This window comes from Heloderma suspectum, chromosome 4, assembly GCF_057233095.1.
Source record: "Heloderma suspectum isolate Gila_16-S chromosome 4, 16-S_ref, whole genome shotgun sequence".
In the NCBI taxonomy this organism is placed as follows: Eukaryota; Metazoa; Chordata; class Lepidosauria; order Squamata; family Helodermatidae; genus Heloderma; species Heloderma suspectum.
In genome coordinates, this window is record NC_139461.1 from 128902211 (window position 1) to 128917199 (window position 14989).

A 14989-nucleotide genomic window follows, 5' to 3' on the forward strand; every position below is an offset into this window, starting at 1 on the left:
CACTTTGGACCAAGAGGGCCAGGTCAGGTCGGTTTATATTGGAATTTGCAGGCATCAAATTCGTCAAGCTTCTACAATGTAATATGGATGCGTAAAGAAATATATAATAGAAGAACCAGCACATAAGTGGGCCAGGTCTGCACAACTTGTGATCCATAAAGCTTTGAGCCCACCAAGAATAAAGCAAACTAGCTGTGTTTTGATCCCTCCCTCAGACTGCAAAGCAGCAAAGTTGTCCAGTACCTGACAAGCATTTAGCTCTGTGGATCATAGGGATGTCAGAGAATTCTGCTACGGATTCCAGTGAGGCCAGATTCTTTAGAACCCCCAGAATCCATGGCGGAATGGCCTCCCCCCGCCCCCCCACAAAATCCCTCCACAACGGAACTTACCTGGGACGGATGCGGTGGTGGCGGTGGCGGCTCCAGTGGCGGCAGCTGGTCTCCTGGCTGGCTGCGGCCGGGCTGCTGCGGCCGCCATTTGCGTCCTTGCAGCTGTGATAGGCTACGTAAGTATTTATGTAGCCTATCACAGCAAACAGCAGGGATGCAAATGGCAGCCGCTATGCCATTTGCGCCCCTGCTCTTTGCCGTTATAGGCTATGTAAGTATTTACGTAGCTTATCACGGTAAAGGCTGCCACGCAAATGGCGGCCACTACGCCATATGCATGGCTGCCTTTACCGTGATAGGCTACGTAAATATTTATGTAGCCTATCATGGAAAGAGCAGCGGCACAAATGGCATAGTGGCCGCCATTTGCGTCCCTTCTCTTTGCCATGATAGGCTACATAAATACTTACGTAGCCTATCACGGCTGCTTACAAGGATGCAAATGGCAGCCGCTACGATGGCCACCATTTGCAGCCACAGCAGCCTGGTCATGGCCAGAACTCCGGCTGTGGATGGCCCTGGCTGGCAGCTCCACGGAGCTGCCGTGGAGTGGAGCCGGCCAGAGAGGATTCCAGGGGGAGGGATGGAACTCCTTCCCCCCACTGCGGATGCCCTTGCGTGGAGCCAGGTAAGGGATTCGTACATCCCTACAGCAATCTCCTTTTATAACCTCAGAATCCCCTCTCACACACAAGCCCCTCCCACATTTCACTCACTCTCTAACACTTAACCCTTTCTTACCTGGGTCACATTTAACAAAGGAAACACATGCATTGATATAACAGGCATATGCTACACACACAGCCATGCTTTAGTCAATGGGTGCATGCACACAAGACGTGTACACTTGAAAAAGGTAAATGTAAGTGCACACATCTTGAAAGAAATGTGCAAAAATATGTATGGATTTCTGCATGTGCGGTGGGGTGCATGTGGAAAGCTTGCATGAAACAAGGAATGGAACATGCTTGGGAAAACAAGAATCTCAATGAGACAGAGCTTGACAGATGCACCTGTCCATACCTGCTCACAGGTGTTGGCTAAGGTCTGTATCTGTATCTGTGCAACTGACACTCAAAAAAGCCCTTCCATCTGGAAGGATCCTTTAGATTGGACCTAATTCAAATATATAAAAGAAGAAGAATATAAAAACTGGCCTGCACAAATTGTGGCATACATACAACCAGACCAAACACAGGCCCCTGGCCATGTATTATGGCCTACCGAGATACTTGATTTTACAGTCCCCACTAGGCAGCACAACCAGGTGAGCTCCTGCTGAACCACTTACATGGCTGGTAGTCTGTGGTTGGTTTGGTGCCATGCAAGTTTGATTAAACTTATGACGTTTATCTGGGTTACATACAGTACTTTCCTAGAAGCTGCATGAGGTGCTAGAGAGTTATCTTTTATACAACATACAACTTATCATAATTTAGCATTCTCTACATGTTAAGAAAGAGATAGATAATAGGACCAAGTCAACTTTTTTTTGTTTCAACCTTTGCTATTGCAGTCCAAACTTTAATTCAGCAGGTTTGATGTTGTTAGTATAGGTTCTTCTCCGGACCCCCACTCCCCAAATGTAATAGTGGATAAGAACAATGGAAATAATTATTACTTTTCAAGACAATGTAAACCCAGTGTACTAGATGTGGTGGTGGTGTGATGATGATGATGATGATGATAATAATAGAAATGGTGTTGCAGGGGGAACACAGCCTTTCCAACGTAGATTTGTCATCTTCTTTACAGTAGAAAGCCAAATAGTCTAGTCTTGCTCCTAAGTAAGTATTTAGGGATGTGCAAACCCACCCCTGTCTGGGTTTCTCTGGGTGCCTGCCCAGCCTGTGTCCCCGCTCTCTGGTCCCCACATTGCATTCAAGCCCTGCCCATGAAAATGTGTTTTTGTGAATGCGCATAATTGCTCATTTTCGCACATAGACGGATATGTGCATTTTTGCTATCGCTATTTTATTTCTCAAAAAATGGTGACTGCGAACTCAATGAGGCCACTGCTGTTTGTGCAGGCCATTCGCCAAGCATGGGTAGGGGTGAGCAGGGGCTCTGTGAGCAGGGCTTGGGAGTACAAGCAGGGTCTGTTCTGCCAGGTTCCTGGATGGAATTGGATGCCCGCGCCATCCCTAAGTATGATGGGAACATTCAGATTTGGCATTGGAGACCAAATATATTAGGGTTACATTTGCAACACTCACTGTCATGTAAAAACACGGGCTACTGGTCAATAGGGATGTTAGCAGGGATGGCGGAGAATTTCTCCCCAAAACTTCGGGGGGCCGAGCGCCAACATGTTCGGCCCCCCGAACAAGTTTCGGGGAGAAATCCTCCGCCCCCCCCCGCCCCCCGCACCCCCCCGGGACAGGACATACCTTCACCGAATGTCCCTCCTGGTGGCTGGTCCGGCCGGCGGTTCGGCAGGTGTTCGAGCGAGGCGGGAGCGGCAGCCGGTCTTTCAACCGGCTGCCGCCGCCGCCGCCATTGCAATGAAAGGAAAAAAAAAAAACGCCCCCTGACGATTCATCCCCTGACGAAAAAAAAAAAGAGTGTACGGATAATGGCGGCCCCCATAGGGAGCCGCCATTCCCGTTCCTTATTTGGTCACTGTAGTCTACGTAAACATTTACGTAGACTACAGCGACTAAATAAGGAACGCGAATGGCGGCTCCCTATGGGGGCCGCCATTCGCGTACGCATTTTTTTTTTTTAAAGTCACCCGTGATAGGCTACGTGACGATTCACGTAGCCTATCACGGCTGACTTTGCAGATCTAGCCCTGATAGGCTATGTGAATCGTCACGTAGCCTATCAGGGGGCGTTTTGTTTTTTTTTACTTTCGCGTTCGCGGCCGGGCGAGGCGAGGCGCCTCCTCCCCGGCCTGAATTTCGGCCGGGCGAGGCGGGAAGCCTCCCCCCCGGCCTGAATTTCGGCCGGGCGAGGCGGGAAGCCTCCCACCCGGCCTGAATTTCGCGGGGGGACCAGCGAAGCGCCTCCCCCCCACCACGAACGGCCTTCGACGACAGGTAAGTGAGTTTCGTCCACCCCTAGATGTTAGAGGAATCCATTTGGGGGTGGAGCTCGGCACATTTTGGCTGGCTCGGCCCCCCTGGACTCTGGTTCGATCATCCACGAATTGGCCCGACCTGGCACGTGATGAGTCAAGCCAACCTGTGGACTTTTCAGGGGGTGGGGTTGTGCAGTGCTCCAGTGCTTGTGTAGTGCTCCAGATAGGGCCAGCCAGCTGGCAGGGATCTGGTGGTGAGTGATGTGTGAGGCGGACTGGTGAGTCTGTCCATCCCTAGTTAAGGAAGTGTCAAATGTACTTCTCTTTAGATGAAATCTAGTAACAACTTAGTGATGTTTGGAACTCCCATGAACATTTTTGCTCAGCTCTGAACACTGTTTGGGCTTTCCTTAAAATTCCTTCTCACAGTCCCGCCACCATCACAGGCTCACCTGGAGGGTGCATGGAAGAGGGTCTTCTTGGTGGCTGCCCCAAGACTCTGGTATTCTCTTCCCATGGAGGTGAGAGTGGCACCCTCCTTGGTATGTTTCCGCAGGCAGGCAAAAACTTCTTTGTTCCAGGAGGCCTTTGGGGATAGATAGTCTGGACCTGTGTGAATACAATGGAGTAGTGCTATTTATATTGTTGTTGTTTTAAATTCTGATATTTTATACAATTGTAATATTATTGATGATTTAATTATATTTTTAGCTTTTGTATATTTCTATTTATATGTTTTAAGTGTATACATTTTAAATATTGTAAAGCCACCTTGAGTCCCAGTATTGGGGAAAAGGCAGGATATGGTAATAATGATAATGATAATGATAATGATAATGATAATGATAATGATAATGATAATGATAATAATAATAATTCCTCAGGCACGTTGAGTAGAAATCTCCCCATGTTCATTCTGGATTTTACTTTGGATGGCATTTCTAATATCTGGCAAATATTCTACTGCTCACTGTAGTACACATGCAATCTTCTGTCCCTTGTTGTGGTTTGTTGTGGTTCTCAAATAGCAAGTGCTATCACATCATCAGCGTGTGACTCCTTCCTAGGGATGTACGAAAGGGACTTACCTTGTCCCGCAGCTTTTTTCGCGGTGGGGGGGAGGCGCTTTGCTTCTCCCCCCGAAGTTCATGTGAGGCGGAGGTGTCTTCCCGCCTCGCCCGGCTGAAAGTCATGCCGGGGAGAAGCACCCCGTCTCCCCGGCCGCGAACTTCAAAAGAAAAGTAAAAAAAAAAAGCCCCGTGATAGGGTACGTAACGATTTACGTAGCCTATCACAGCTAGATCTGCAGTCAGCCGTGATAGGCTACGTTAATCGTCATGTAGCCTATCACGGGTGACATTGAAAAAAAAAAAGCGTGTACGCTAATGGCAGCCCCCATAGGGAGCCGCCATTCATGTTCCTTATTTGGTCCCTGTAGTCTACGTAAAGATTTACGGAGACGACAGCGAAAATAAGGGCAACGCAAATAGCGTTCCCTTATTTTCGCTATAGTCTACGTAAATCTTTACATAGACTAGACGTGCCAAAATAAGGAATGCAAATGGCAGCGCCCATGGGCCGCCGCCATTTGCATATGCACTTTTTTTTTCCCCAAAGTCACCCGTGATAGGCTACGTGACAATTTACGTAGCCTATCACGGCTGACTTTGGAAATCTAGCCATGATAGGCTACGTAAATCATCACGTAGCCTATCACGTGTGTGTGTGTGTGTGTGTGTGTGTGTTTTACTTACTTTTTAATTTTGTAATGGCAGCGGCGGCAGCCGGTCGGGAGACCGGCCACTGCCCCCGCCCCCGACGAAATGTCGCTGAACCGCCGCCGGGACCCACCGCCGAGAGGGACATTCGCTGAAGGTAAGTCCCATCCTGGGGGGGCGGGGGGCTGGCGGAGAATTTCCCCAACACTTTCGGGGGGCCGAATGCCTCAGCGCTCGGCCTCCTGAAGATTCGTGGAGAAATTCTCCGACATCCCTACCTGGTGTGGCTGTGCCAACCAAGCTGGCTGTGGCTGACTGGACATTCAAGATGGGGTTGGGACTTTAGAGTGGTACCAGACCAAATATCCTTCTGCATCCTCCAAAATGAGTCCCATCCACCCCACTAGGTTCAGGAGGGAGGACTGATCTTTTTTCTTCTTCTTTTTTTACTTTTAACATTTCCAATAAATTGTCTATGGATGGCAGACCTTTGAGTTGGCATTCTCTGAAGTAGAGGTGCACGAAAGTCACTTACCTGTCCTCCAAGGACGTTCGCAGTGGGGGGGAGGCACTTCGCTGCTCCCCCCGTGAAGTTCAGGCCGGGGGGGGAGGCTTCCCGCCTCGCCCGGCCAAAATTCAGGCCGGGGGGGAGGCTTCCCGCCTCGCCCAGCTGAAATTCAGGCCAGGGAGGAGGCGCCTCACCTCGCCCGGCTGCAAACTAAAAAGTAAAAAAAAAAAAATGCGCCCGTGGTAGGCTACGTGATGATTAACGTAGCCTATCACGGCTAGATCTGCAAAGTCAGCCGTGATAGGCTACGTAAATCGTCACGTAGCCTATCACGGGTGACTTAAAAAAAAAAAGCGTGTACGCAAATGGCGGCCCCCATAGGGAGCCGCCATTCGCGTTCCTTATTTGGTCGCTGTAGTCTACGTAAATCTTTACGTAGACTACAGCGAAAATAAGGGCAACGCTATTTGCGTTGCCCTTATTTTCACCGTAGTCTACGTAAAGATTTACGTAGACTACAGCGACCAAATAAGGAAGGGGAATGGCGGCTCCCTATGGGGGCCGCCATTATCCGTACACGCTTTTTTTTTTTTTTTAAGTCACCCATGATAGGCTACGTGACGATTTACGTAGCCTATCACGGCTGACTTTGCAAATCTAGTCGTGATAGGCTACGTTAATCGTCACGTAGCCTATCACGGGGGCATTTTTTTTTCTTTTATTGGAATGGCGGCGGCGGCAGCCGGTCAAAAGACCGGCTGCCGCTCCCGCCCCGGACGAAGACCCAACGAACCGCTGGCCGGACCCGCCACCGGGGGGTAAGTCCCGTCCCGGGGGGGCATAGAATTTCTCCCCGAAACTTGTTCTGGGGCCCGAACACGTTGGCGCTCGGCCCCCCGAAGTTTCGGGGAGAAATTCTCCACCATCCCTACTCTGAAGAGACTGTGGGGGGCAGTCCTGGTTTGTTGGTTTGTTTGTTTAATAAATGAAAAATTGTTTAGATTTTCTTTGCATCTGGGCTGTAAAATGGTGGATGAGCCTTTCTCAAAATTGTGGGCCAAACTCTACAACAGAAATCTCCATCCATTAAGCAAAGCTGAAACTCTCTCTCTCTCTCTCTCTCTCCACCCCTCCCCCCCCCCCCCGTGTGTATGTGAAGCTGGCTTGGTTGTTTTAGAGCTCATTTTCTGGCTTGGATGTCATGTGACTCCTGAGTTCAATAAATGGCTTAATCGCAGTGTAAGAAATGATGTTGTATTTCTAAGAGTTGAATGTGGACAAACTGCCTGCCAGTTAGTAGTGCTTTATATAACATATAATGGTACGTAAAGAATGCAGAATGATAACAAAGCAAGCAACTGATTTCTGGGGCTGGTTGAACAGATAATTTCCACTGTCTTGAACACCATTTGTGTTCTTCTTGATTTCCTTAAGTCTTTAGGGCTTATTCATAGTAGGGTGGCCATCTGCCATCTTTTACAGAAGATAGTTTTCTATTTGAAAGGCTTCCTCTATTTGAAGGCGTCCTCTATTTGAAGGGTTGTCCTGTCCAATTCTGGTTTAAATATAAAGAACCATCATAAATGTTTCCCATCCACTCTTAGCACCCGAGCAACTGCCTGAACAGGGAGGCACACAGGACACTGGTCACGATCTTCCACCCTGTCATAAGACGTACTGTATTTTTATTTAAATTATTTCTGAATTTGTATCTATACATACCAGCACATGCAAATCTTATGCAAACTACTGTCCTCTTTTGTCCTTTCTTTTTTTAATGAAGCAATTTCTCTTCTTCTTTTTGGCCATTCATAAATGCCCGCCTAATCCATACTCAGTTGTGACATTATGAGTGTCAAACGTAAGCAGGCATTTATTAGTTCCTTTTTCAAAATGCAAGACAAATGGAAGCAAGTAGGATTTTTGTAAATACAGAAGAAACCATGTTAGAAGGACCAGCCAGGAGCTGCAGAGAAAGCTGCAAAAAGTCGCAAGGGATCAAAACAGTTTACAGTGCCATGTCCTCCACCCTTTGGTGATGGATGAACCAGACTGCTCCTTTGAAAGAATAATGTCATGGGATTCACCACCACAGCCAGTACAGCTGAAACGTATTTCTACAAACCCCTCCCCTCCCTGTTCTAGTGGAGGACTTGGGTCAGCTGCTCACAGTTCAGAATATTGCTTGTTTTGCTCTAACACTACTTCTGATTAGCTCCAGCAAATCTCAGAAGATCTGGACACAGCATATAGATTTCGGGCGGGGGGGGGGGAGGAAGTTTGCTTTAAAATCTTCAAGCATGATCTACAATTAATTTAGCCTCATTTTCCCCCTCCTGTTAATGGGCTTGCAATTTTGGCTGAGCCACTTTTAAGATCCTGGCAGCTAGCTTATATGATCTGGGAGAAAAGGGGTTTCTACTGTTATGTATGTAGTCCTGAGACACAAGACACTCTAGGACAGAGAGAAGTGTGCTTCCAACTATATGTTCACTCAAGAACTACAAATTCCAGAGCTCCTTAGTTTCTGCTGGCATTGCTTATGGCAAGCAGAAAGATTGACAGTAGCAGCAGGGAGATGCAAGTGCTATAATAATCAGGGGCAAAGTTAACCCATTTTGCGGATATGGTTTACAGGTCCCAGAGCTGAGTAAATGAGTTAGGCCTCTGACCTCTGTAGTGTATAGAAGAACTGACAGAAAATTTAAAGAACATTTATCAGTGAGCTTGTGTATAGTTAGTATGCCATTTTGCCATGTCTGGATACAAATACAAATCAGGCAGCCAGAAACATAAGAAGTGTAAACAAATGGAACTAAAAGAAATTAAAGGACATCAGTCCCCCCCCCCTCCCCATGAACACACAAGGCCTTTCTTGTCAGTTTTACAAAACAGACAAGCAATTGTGGGGAGTGGAAAACCTGTTACAAGTAGGATTGGAAGAAATATGTTTGGAGTCTATAAACTCGCTGCGTATCTTCCCTCCCCACTCCATGTGCATAATATCGAAACATGCTGTAGAGAACGGCCCTGCTTTCCACATACATTAAATCAGAGTGAAGGTGGGGATCCTTTTTTGGCCCAAGGGCCAGATTGCCAACTGGGAAACCTCCCAGGGGCTGCATACTAATAGCAGGTGTGGTCGGAGACCTAAGTGGGTGTGGCCACCCTAATCTCTCACACAGCATTTACACAGACATGTATATATTGTTTACACACACATCATACACACACCATTGATACACACACACACATACCTTTCCCAGCCATCCCTCCTCAGCTGAGGCATGGAGAAGAAGCTGGTGGGCCAAATAGAGAACCCTTATGTGTGATCCCTATTCCTGAATTAGAGTGTTGGACTAGGACCCAGAAGACCCAGGTTCAAATCCCCACTCACTCTTAAGCTGAATGGCTGATAACCTTAGGCCAGTCTCAACCTAACCGACCTCACAGGGTTTCTGTGAGAATAAAAGAGTAGGGTGGGAAGAGAACCATGTACAATGCCTTGAGTTCCTCAGAGGAAATGTAAGATAAATAAATAAAATAATATCTTCCTGATTCACACAGGTGACTGTGCAATCAAGGGGTGCCATTTTGGGAAGCCCGGGGGAATGTTCATACCAAATGGGATTATCCCGCAGGAGCACCTTTATCTCTGTCTAGATGACTTGTTCTATAGACTATTCTACAGACTACTGAATACTGCTATTAAAAATTTAATGGACCTGGCTATTAAATATGCATCCCAAATTCCATTTGCTTAACAAGAGTGACCCACGTTGACAATATATTGCTATAGTTATTATGAATAATAATAATCAAACAACAACAACAAAGGCTCTTAAAATGCACTATGGTTTTGCAATTTCATCTTGACTATATTTGTCTTGGAATCTTGCTAGAGGCCCCTCCCTCAACCCCCTACTCAGATCTGAAATGATGCTTCCATTACAAATACTAAAATATGTGAGAATTAGGATGTTAACATAACATAATACATGCAATTTTAAACTTTGATTTTAAAGAAGCACTGCGGCTTTAATTTTTGATGGCTGATAAAACTGGTTGTTTCCCCAATTTTAATTTTATTTAAGCATTCAGTTTGTTTGAAGATGTCCTGTGCAGTCCACTGGTGTAGAGGGAAGATGTGTCAGACTATTTGGAAATAACGTGGATTGGTGGCATGCATCTATCTGAAGTAGAAGCAAATATTCCAACATTAGTGCTGCTTTAGTCGAGTACAATTTTAACCGCATGACTGCTGCTGAGCATTGCAGGTACGCAGGAGAAAGTGTCTCTGGTTGAATGAGCGGCTTCCTTAGGAGAGTGAGGGACAGGGAATCAAATGAAAGGTGGGGGAAGGCAAATGCTGAAGACCCCCTCAGGAAAACATGCCACAAAGATTGGTTGGTTATTTTTACTGGCCCTTAAAAAAAATAAACATAGCATAAATATTCCCTCAGAAATGTTCTGTTTCTATGAAGGTGAAATGTATGGGCTTCCTTTTTCTCTCTAGTCTTTGCTGACATCTCTCAAATTCAGGCCTACACCACTTTTAACCCACCAAGATGAATGAAACCTGTCAACCATGTATTATGGCCTGCCAGGTGCTCAACAAAGCCCCGTTTTCGCAGTCCTAGGCAGGCAGCAAAAGTAGGAAACGTGTTGCAGTAGGACGTGGTCCCAGGGCATAGTCTGAAGGCACCTGAGGCAGCCACCTTGCTGAATCTAAGCAGGTTTGGGTCTGGTCAGTGCCTGGAGGGGAGACCACCTGGGAACCACATGTAGCCCCCTTGAGTTCCATGATGGAAGAAAAGTGGGATATAAATGTAATAAATAATAATAAATAATAAATATCGACTCTTGGTAGGCTGCCACACATGGCTGAGTTTACCTTGTTGATTTACCAATTGAGCAGGTTGCCCTGCTCTGTACATTCTTCTTTGTATTGGACCTATGCTCTGGGTCTGGTGCACTATAGTCAATTGCTGTTTGGGAGATTCTATTTTAGGTCTGGGTATTGGTGGGGTGGGGATCCTGGGGGGCAAAACTGACCCCCAAACCTCCTAAGGTTTCCCACCCCTGCTTTAAAAGCACATGTCAGGGGGCTGCAGGGTCATGTGGACTAGCCTTGAATACTGAGTGAGTGGGAACCAGTCACATCCCCACAGGGAGCATGATCCAGAGTTTGAGAGCATCACAGGAGAAAGTCCTTTCCTGTGTGCCTGACAGGTGGGCCTCTGTAAGCAAGGGTGTCTTCAAGAGGGCCTCTCCTCTTTTGTACTGCCCCATTCTGGAAATGAGAATTTCTGCTCATTCCAGGTTGCTTGTGGAACTGCAAAATCTCTGTTGTGTAAGCCAGCGCTCCAACTGGCACAGGGTCTCAATAAGATACTGCTCATAGGGCTGCTGTGTTCAACAGTAGCCAATATACCTGCCATAAGCTCTCAGCCCAACTCATATCCGCTTCTTAGAAAAGTATCTTATGTAAGTGGTTCTCTTCTCTCACAGGATTTCTTCAGATGTGTGCGCCTTCATGTACTCAACCAAATGCTGCATTTCCAAGACTGAATAAATTGCTTTTTGGGATTAGATACTGAGTCTTTAATTATACAACACTTAAATACAAACTAGCAAAGGAACTGGAGCAGGGTGGGAGAGAGACATTTCACAGTAACTAGATGTTGGCTGCCACTTTTTAAATTCATCTTTCCCTAGAAACACGTCCCTATGGCAACTTGATAAGCATCTTTACTTTCAATTGCAAAAAAATATATATTTGAACGTAATCAAGGAAGTTCATATCTGAAAACAATTCCAAATGAAAACAAGGCTTTCCAAGCTTTGTAAATTCAATAGGGATTTGGCACATTTTGAGGAACAGAAATCTAAAAGGCAATCATAGTTTAATGGCTGACACACAGCTCTCAAACTTGGCTGTTTCTTTTCCCACTAGAGACACACAACACTTAAGGGTGTCAGCTTTTATTTTGTGTGCAGGATCTCACATGTAATATGAAATCCCAACATTGCTTCTTTAATTATCTCCAGTTGAGGACTTATCTCCTTCCCCCCACACTCCCCCCCCCATGTTTAAAAGATGGCACTGATGTCAGAAAATCACAACCTTTGAGATGATGCTCATTGGGACATTAATTCCCAAAATGTGTGCTGTAAGAGAACTGCCACTATAATGCCATGAGAAATAAATGAAATAAATTAAGGAATTTAATTCCTGCGTACCTGAACCACCCATGCAGAGCAGAGGACACTTTGCCTGTGATGTCTTTTTATGATGTAGTGCTCTGGCCATACCTCCTTCCAATCAGTTTCTGGGGTGGGTGGGTAATTCTGCCATGTCATGTCTCTGCATTGGGTCATATTGGATCATTCAATCACTTCCAATGCAGAAACACAGCAGAATTAGTTGCCTTCAGATAAGGCGTTACCAGAAGAGTCGACTGACTCATGCAGAGGAAAGGGGCTCCTCTGAGTTCAGGTAGTTCTTAACTTTCAATAACTAACATCTAGATGTTAGCAGTTTCAAGTTCAAGTGATACATAGGGCATGGAGTTAGGAAGCAGCAGATGAGACTTTGAGCCCTGCCAGGGGAAGAGGTGACTATAGCTCCACATACCTTTGGACCATATGTATGCCTCAAGAAAAATAAATGGTTAGGAAAAGTAACTGGCTGGAGACAATGAGAAAATGAATGGCAATAGGGTACCACCGCTTCTAGGTTTCTAAAGTAACTGCTACTGATATGAGTTGCTCAGTAGCACAGTGGCAGAGTACAATATGGGCAAAAGGTCTGATTGTAAATCACCCCAAAGACATCTGTCAGTTGGGAGGTATATAAATTTAATAACTAAATAAACAAACAAATGGGAGATGGGACTCCCACAGATAGAAAATCAAACACTATCCCTGATGTGCATGCGTACTGATGAGCAGTTTGTGCTAGACTAGTACATTTTGCTTTTGTCTCTGATCCAAGGTACTTGCGCTTGAGTCGGCCCTGTGATTCTAGTGAGAATCCAGTCGGTTCACATTGGAACTAAATGTCATGAAGGATATGAGGTTGCCAGCTAACCCCCCACCCCACCCCAGCATCACTGTATCTCAGGATACTGGAGAAATTTGAGATGGGCTAAAATAAGTTTGGATTTCTAAGAATCTAATCTGGTGGAATCCCCACTTCCCACATCCCCAAGCCCCACTCGCCAAGCCCCTGCCTCCACTCACCCCCTGCCCACACTTGGCAAGCAGCCCTCCCTCACCCCAGTAGTTTCATTGAACTCTGCAGTCTCCATTTTTAACAAAAATAAAATGGTGATTGCAAAAATGTGCATTTTCACACATACACAAATATGCACATTTGCAAAATGGGTATTTTCACATATGTAGATCTATGCATTTGCAAAGATGTGCATTTTCATGCAAACACAAAAATGCACATCTTTGCAAATGCAAATTTCTAAATATATGAAAATACCTATTTTGCAAATGTGCATATTTGTGTATGTGTGAAAATGCACATTTTGCGATAGTGTGCATTTTCACACATATGCAAATGCATACATTTGCAAAATGCACATTTTTTGCGCATCAACAAATATGCACATTTTTGTGATCGTCATTTTATTATTTCAAAAAATGGCAACTGCAGAGCTCAATGGGCTGCCAGGGTGAGTGCAGGCTGCTCACCAAGCATGGGAGGGGCTCAAACGTGGTTCAGGGACCAGTGAGGGGGGACAGGGGCTGGGCAGGCACCTGGAGAACACAGACAGGGGTGGGTTCACACATCCCTAGTTCCTGGCAATTTCTTTGCAGCAAAGAAACCAGAAGGTGAGCATCACAAAGAAAATAAATGAGTTCTCAGGATGCAAGATTGAATTTATTATAAGAAGCCCAGCACGTTTTGGCCTTTTTTTTTCTTCTGATTTTAGCCTTCTTCAGGGGGCTGTAACATAAATGATAATAAAATTTACAAATAGGACAACACATCGTTAAAACATTGCTGCAATACGAATTGCCACAGGGCCTAATACATGGATAACATTATTTTAAAAACCATATAAACCCCACTTTATTCCTGAGAGAAGCAGGGTGGATTTTGAAACTGAACACATACTCTCCATGTGGTCCAAATGAAAACTTTGAATTTTTACCACTCTTATGACCTGTGGGTGATTTACATACACTCCTTAGCTATCACAGCACAGTGCAGCTTTGAGACCTTGGCCAGATTACATCAACATGGAAACACCTGACAGAGTTAGAAAAAAGTGGACTAAAAGAGTATAAGATACGATTCGAGAAATATTTAGGGATGGCGGAGAATTTCTCCCCGAAACTTCAGGGGGCCGAGCGCCAACGTGTTCGGCCCCCCGAACAAGTTTCGGGGAGAAATCCTCCGCACCCCCCCACCCCCCGCACCCCCCCCGGGACGGGACTTACCTTCCCTGAATGTCCCTCCCGGCGGTGGGTCCGGCTGGCGGTTCGTCCGGTGTTCGAGCGGGGTGGGAGCGGCAGCCAGTCTTTCGACCGGCTGCCACCCCCGCCATTGCAATCAAAGAAAAAAAAAAAGTCCCCTGATAGGCTACGTGACAATTCACGTAGCCTATCACGGCTAGATTTGCAAAGTCAGCCGTGATAGGCTACGTGAATCGTCACGTAGCCTATCACGGGTGACTTTAAAAAAAAAAGTGTGTACGGATAATGGCGGCCCCCATAGGGAGCCACCATTCCCGTTCCTTATTTGGTCACTGTAGTCTACGTAAATGTTTACGTAGACTACGGCGAAAATAAGGGCAACGCTATTTGCGTTGCCCTTATTTTCACCGTAGTCTACGTAAACATTTACGTAGACTACAGCAACTAAATAAGGAACGCGAATGGCGGCTCCCTATGGGGGCCGCCATTCGCGTACGCGCTTTTTTCTTTTTTTTTTAAAGTCACCCGTGATAGGCTACGTGACGATTCATGTAGCCTATTATGGCTGACTTTCCAGATCTAGCCATGATAGGCTACGTGAATCATCACATAGCCTATCAGGGGAGTTTTTGTTTTGTTTTTTACTTTTGTGTTCGTGGCCGGGCGAGGCGGGAAGCCTCCTCCCCGGCCTGAATTTTGGCCGGGCGAGGCGGGAAGCCTCCCCCCCCGGCCTGAACTTCACGGGGGGAGCAGCGAAGCGCTCCCCCCCACCACGAACAAGCTGCGAGAAAAGGTAAGTGACTTTCGTCCACCCCTAGAAATATTTCTTTTCCAGTAGATTGACACAGGATACAATCTTTTGCAGAAAGAAATCTGTGGACTTTTTACTTTAGTAAGTATGTATTTATATGTC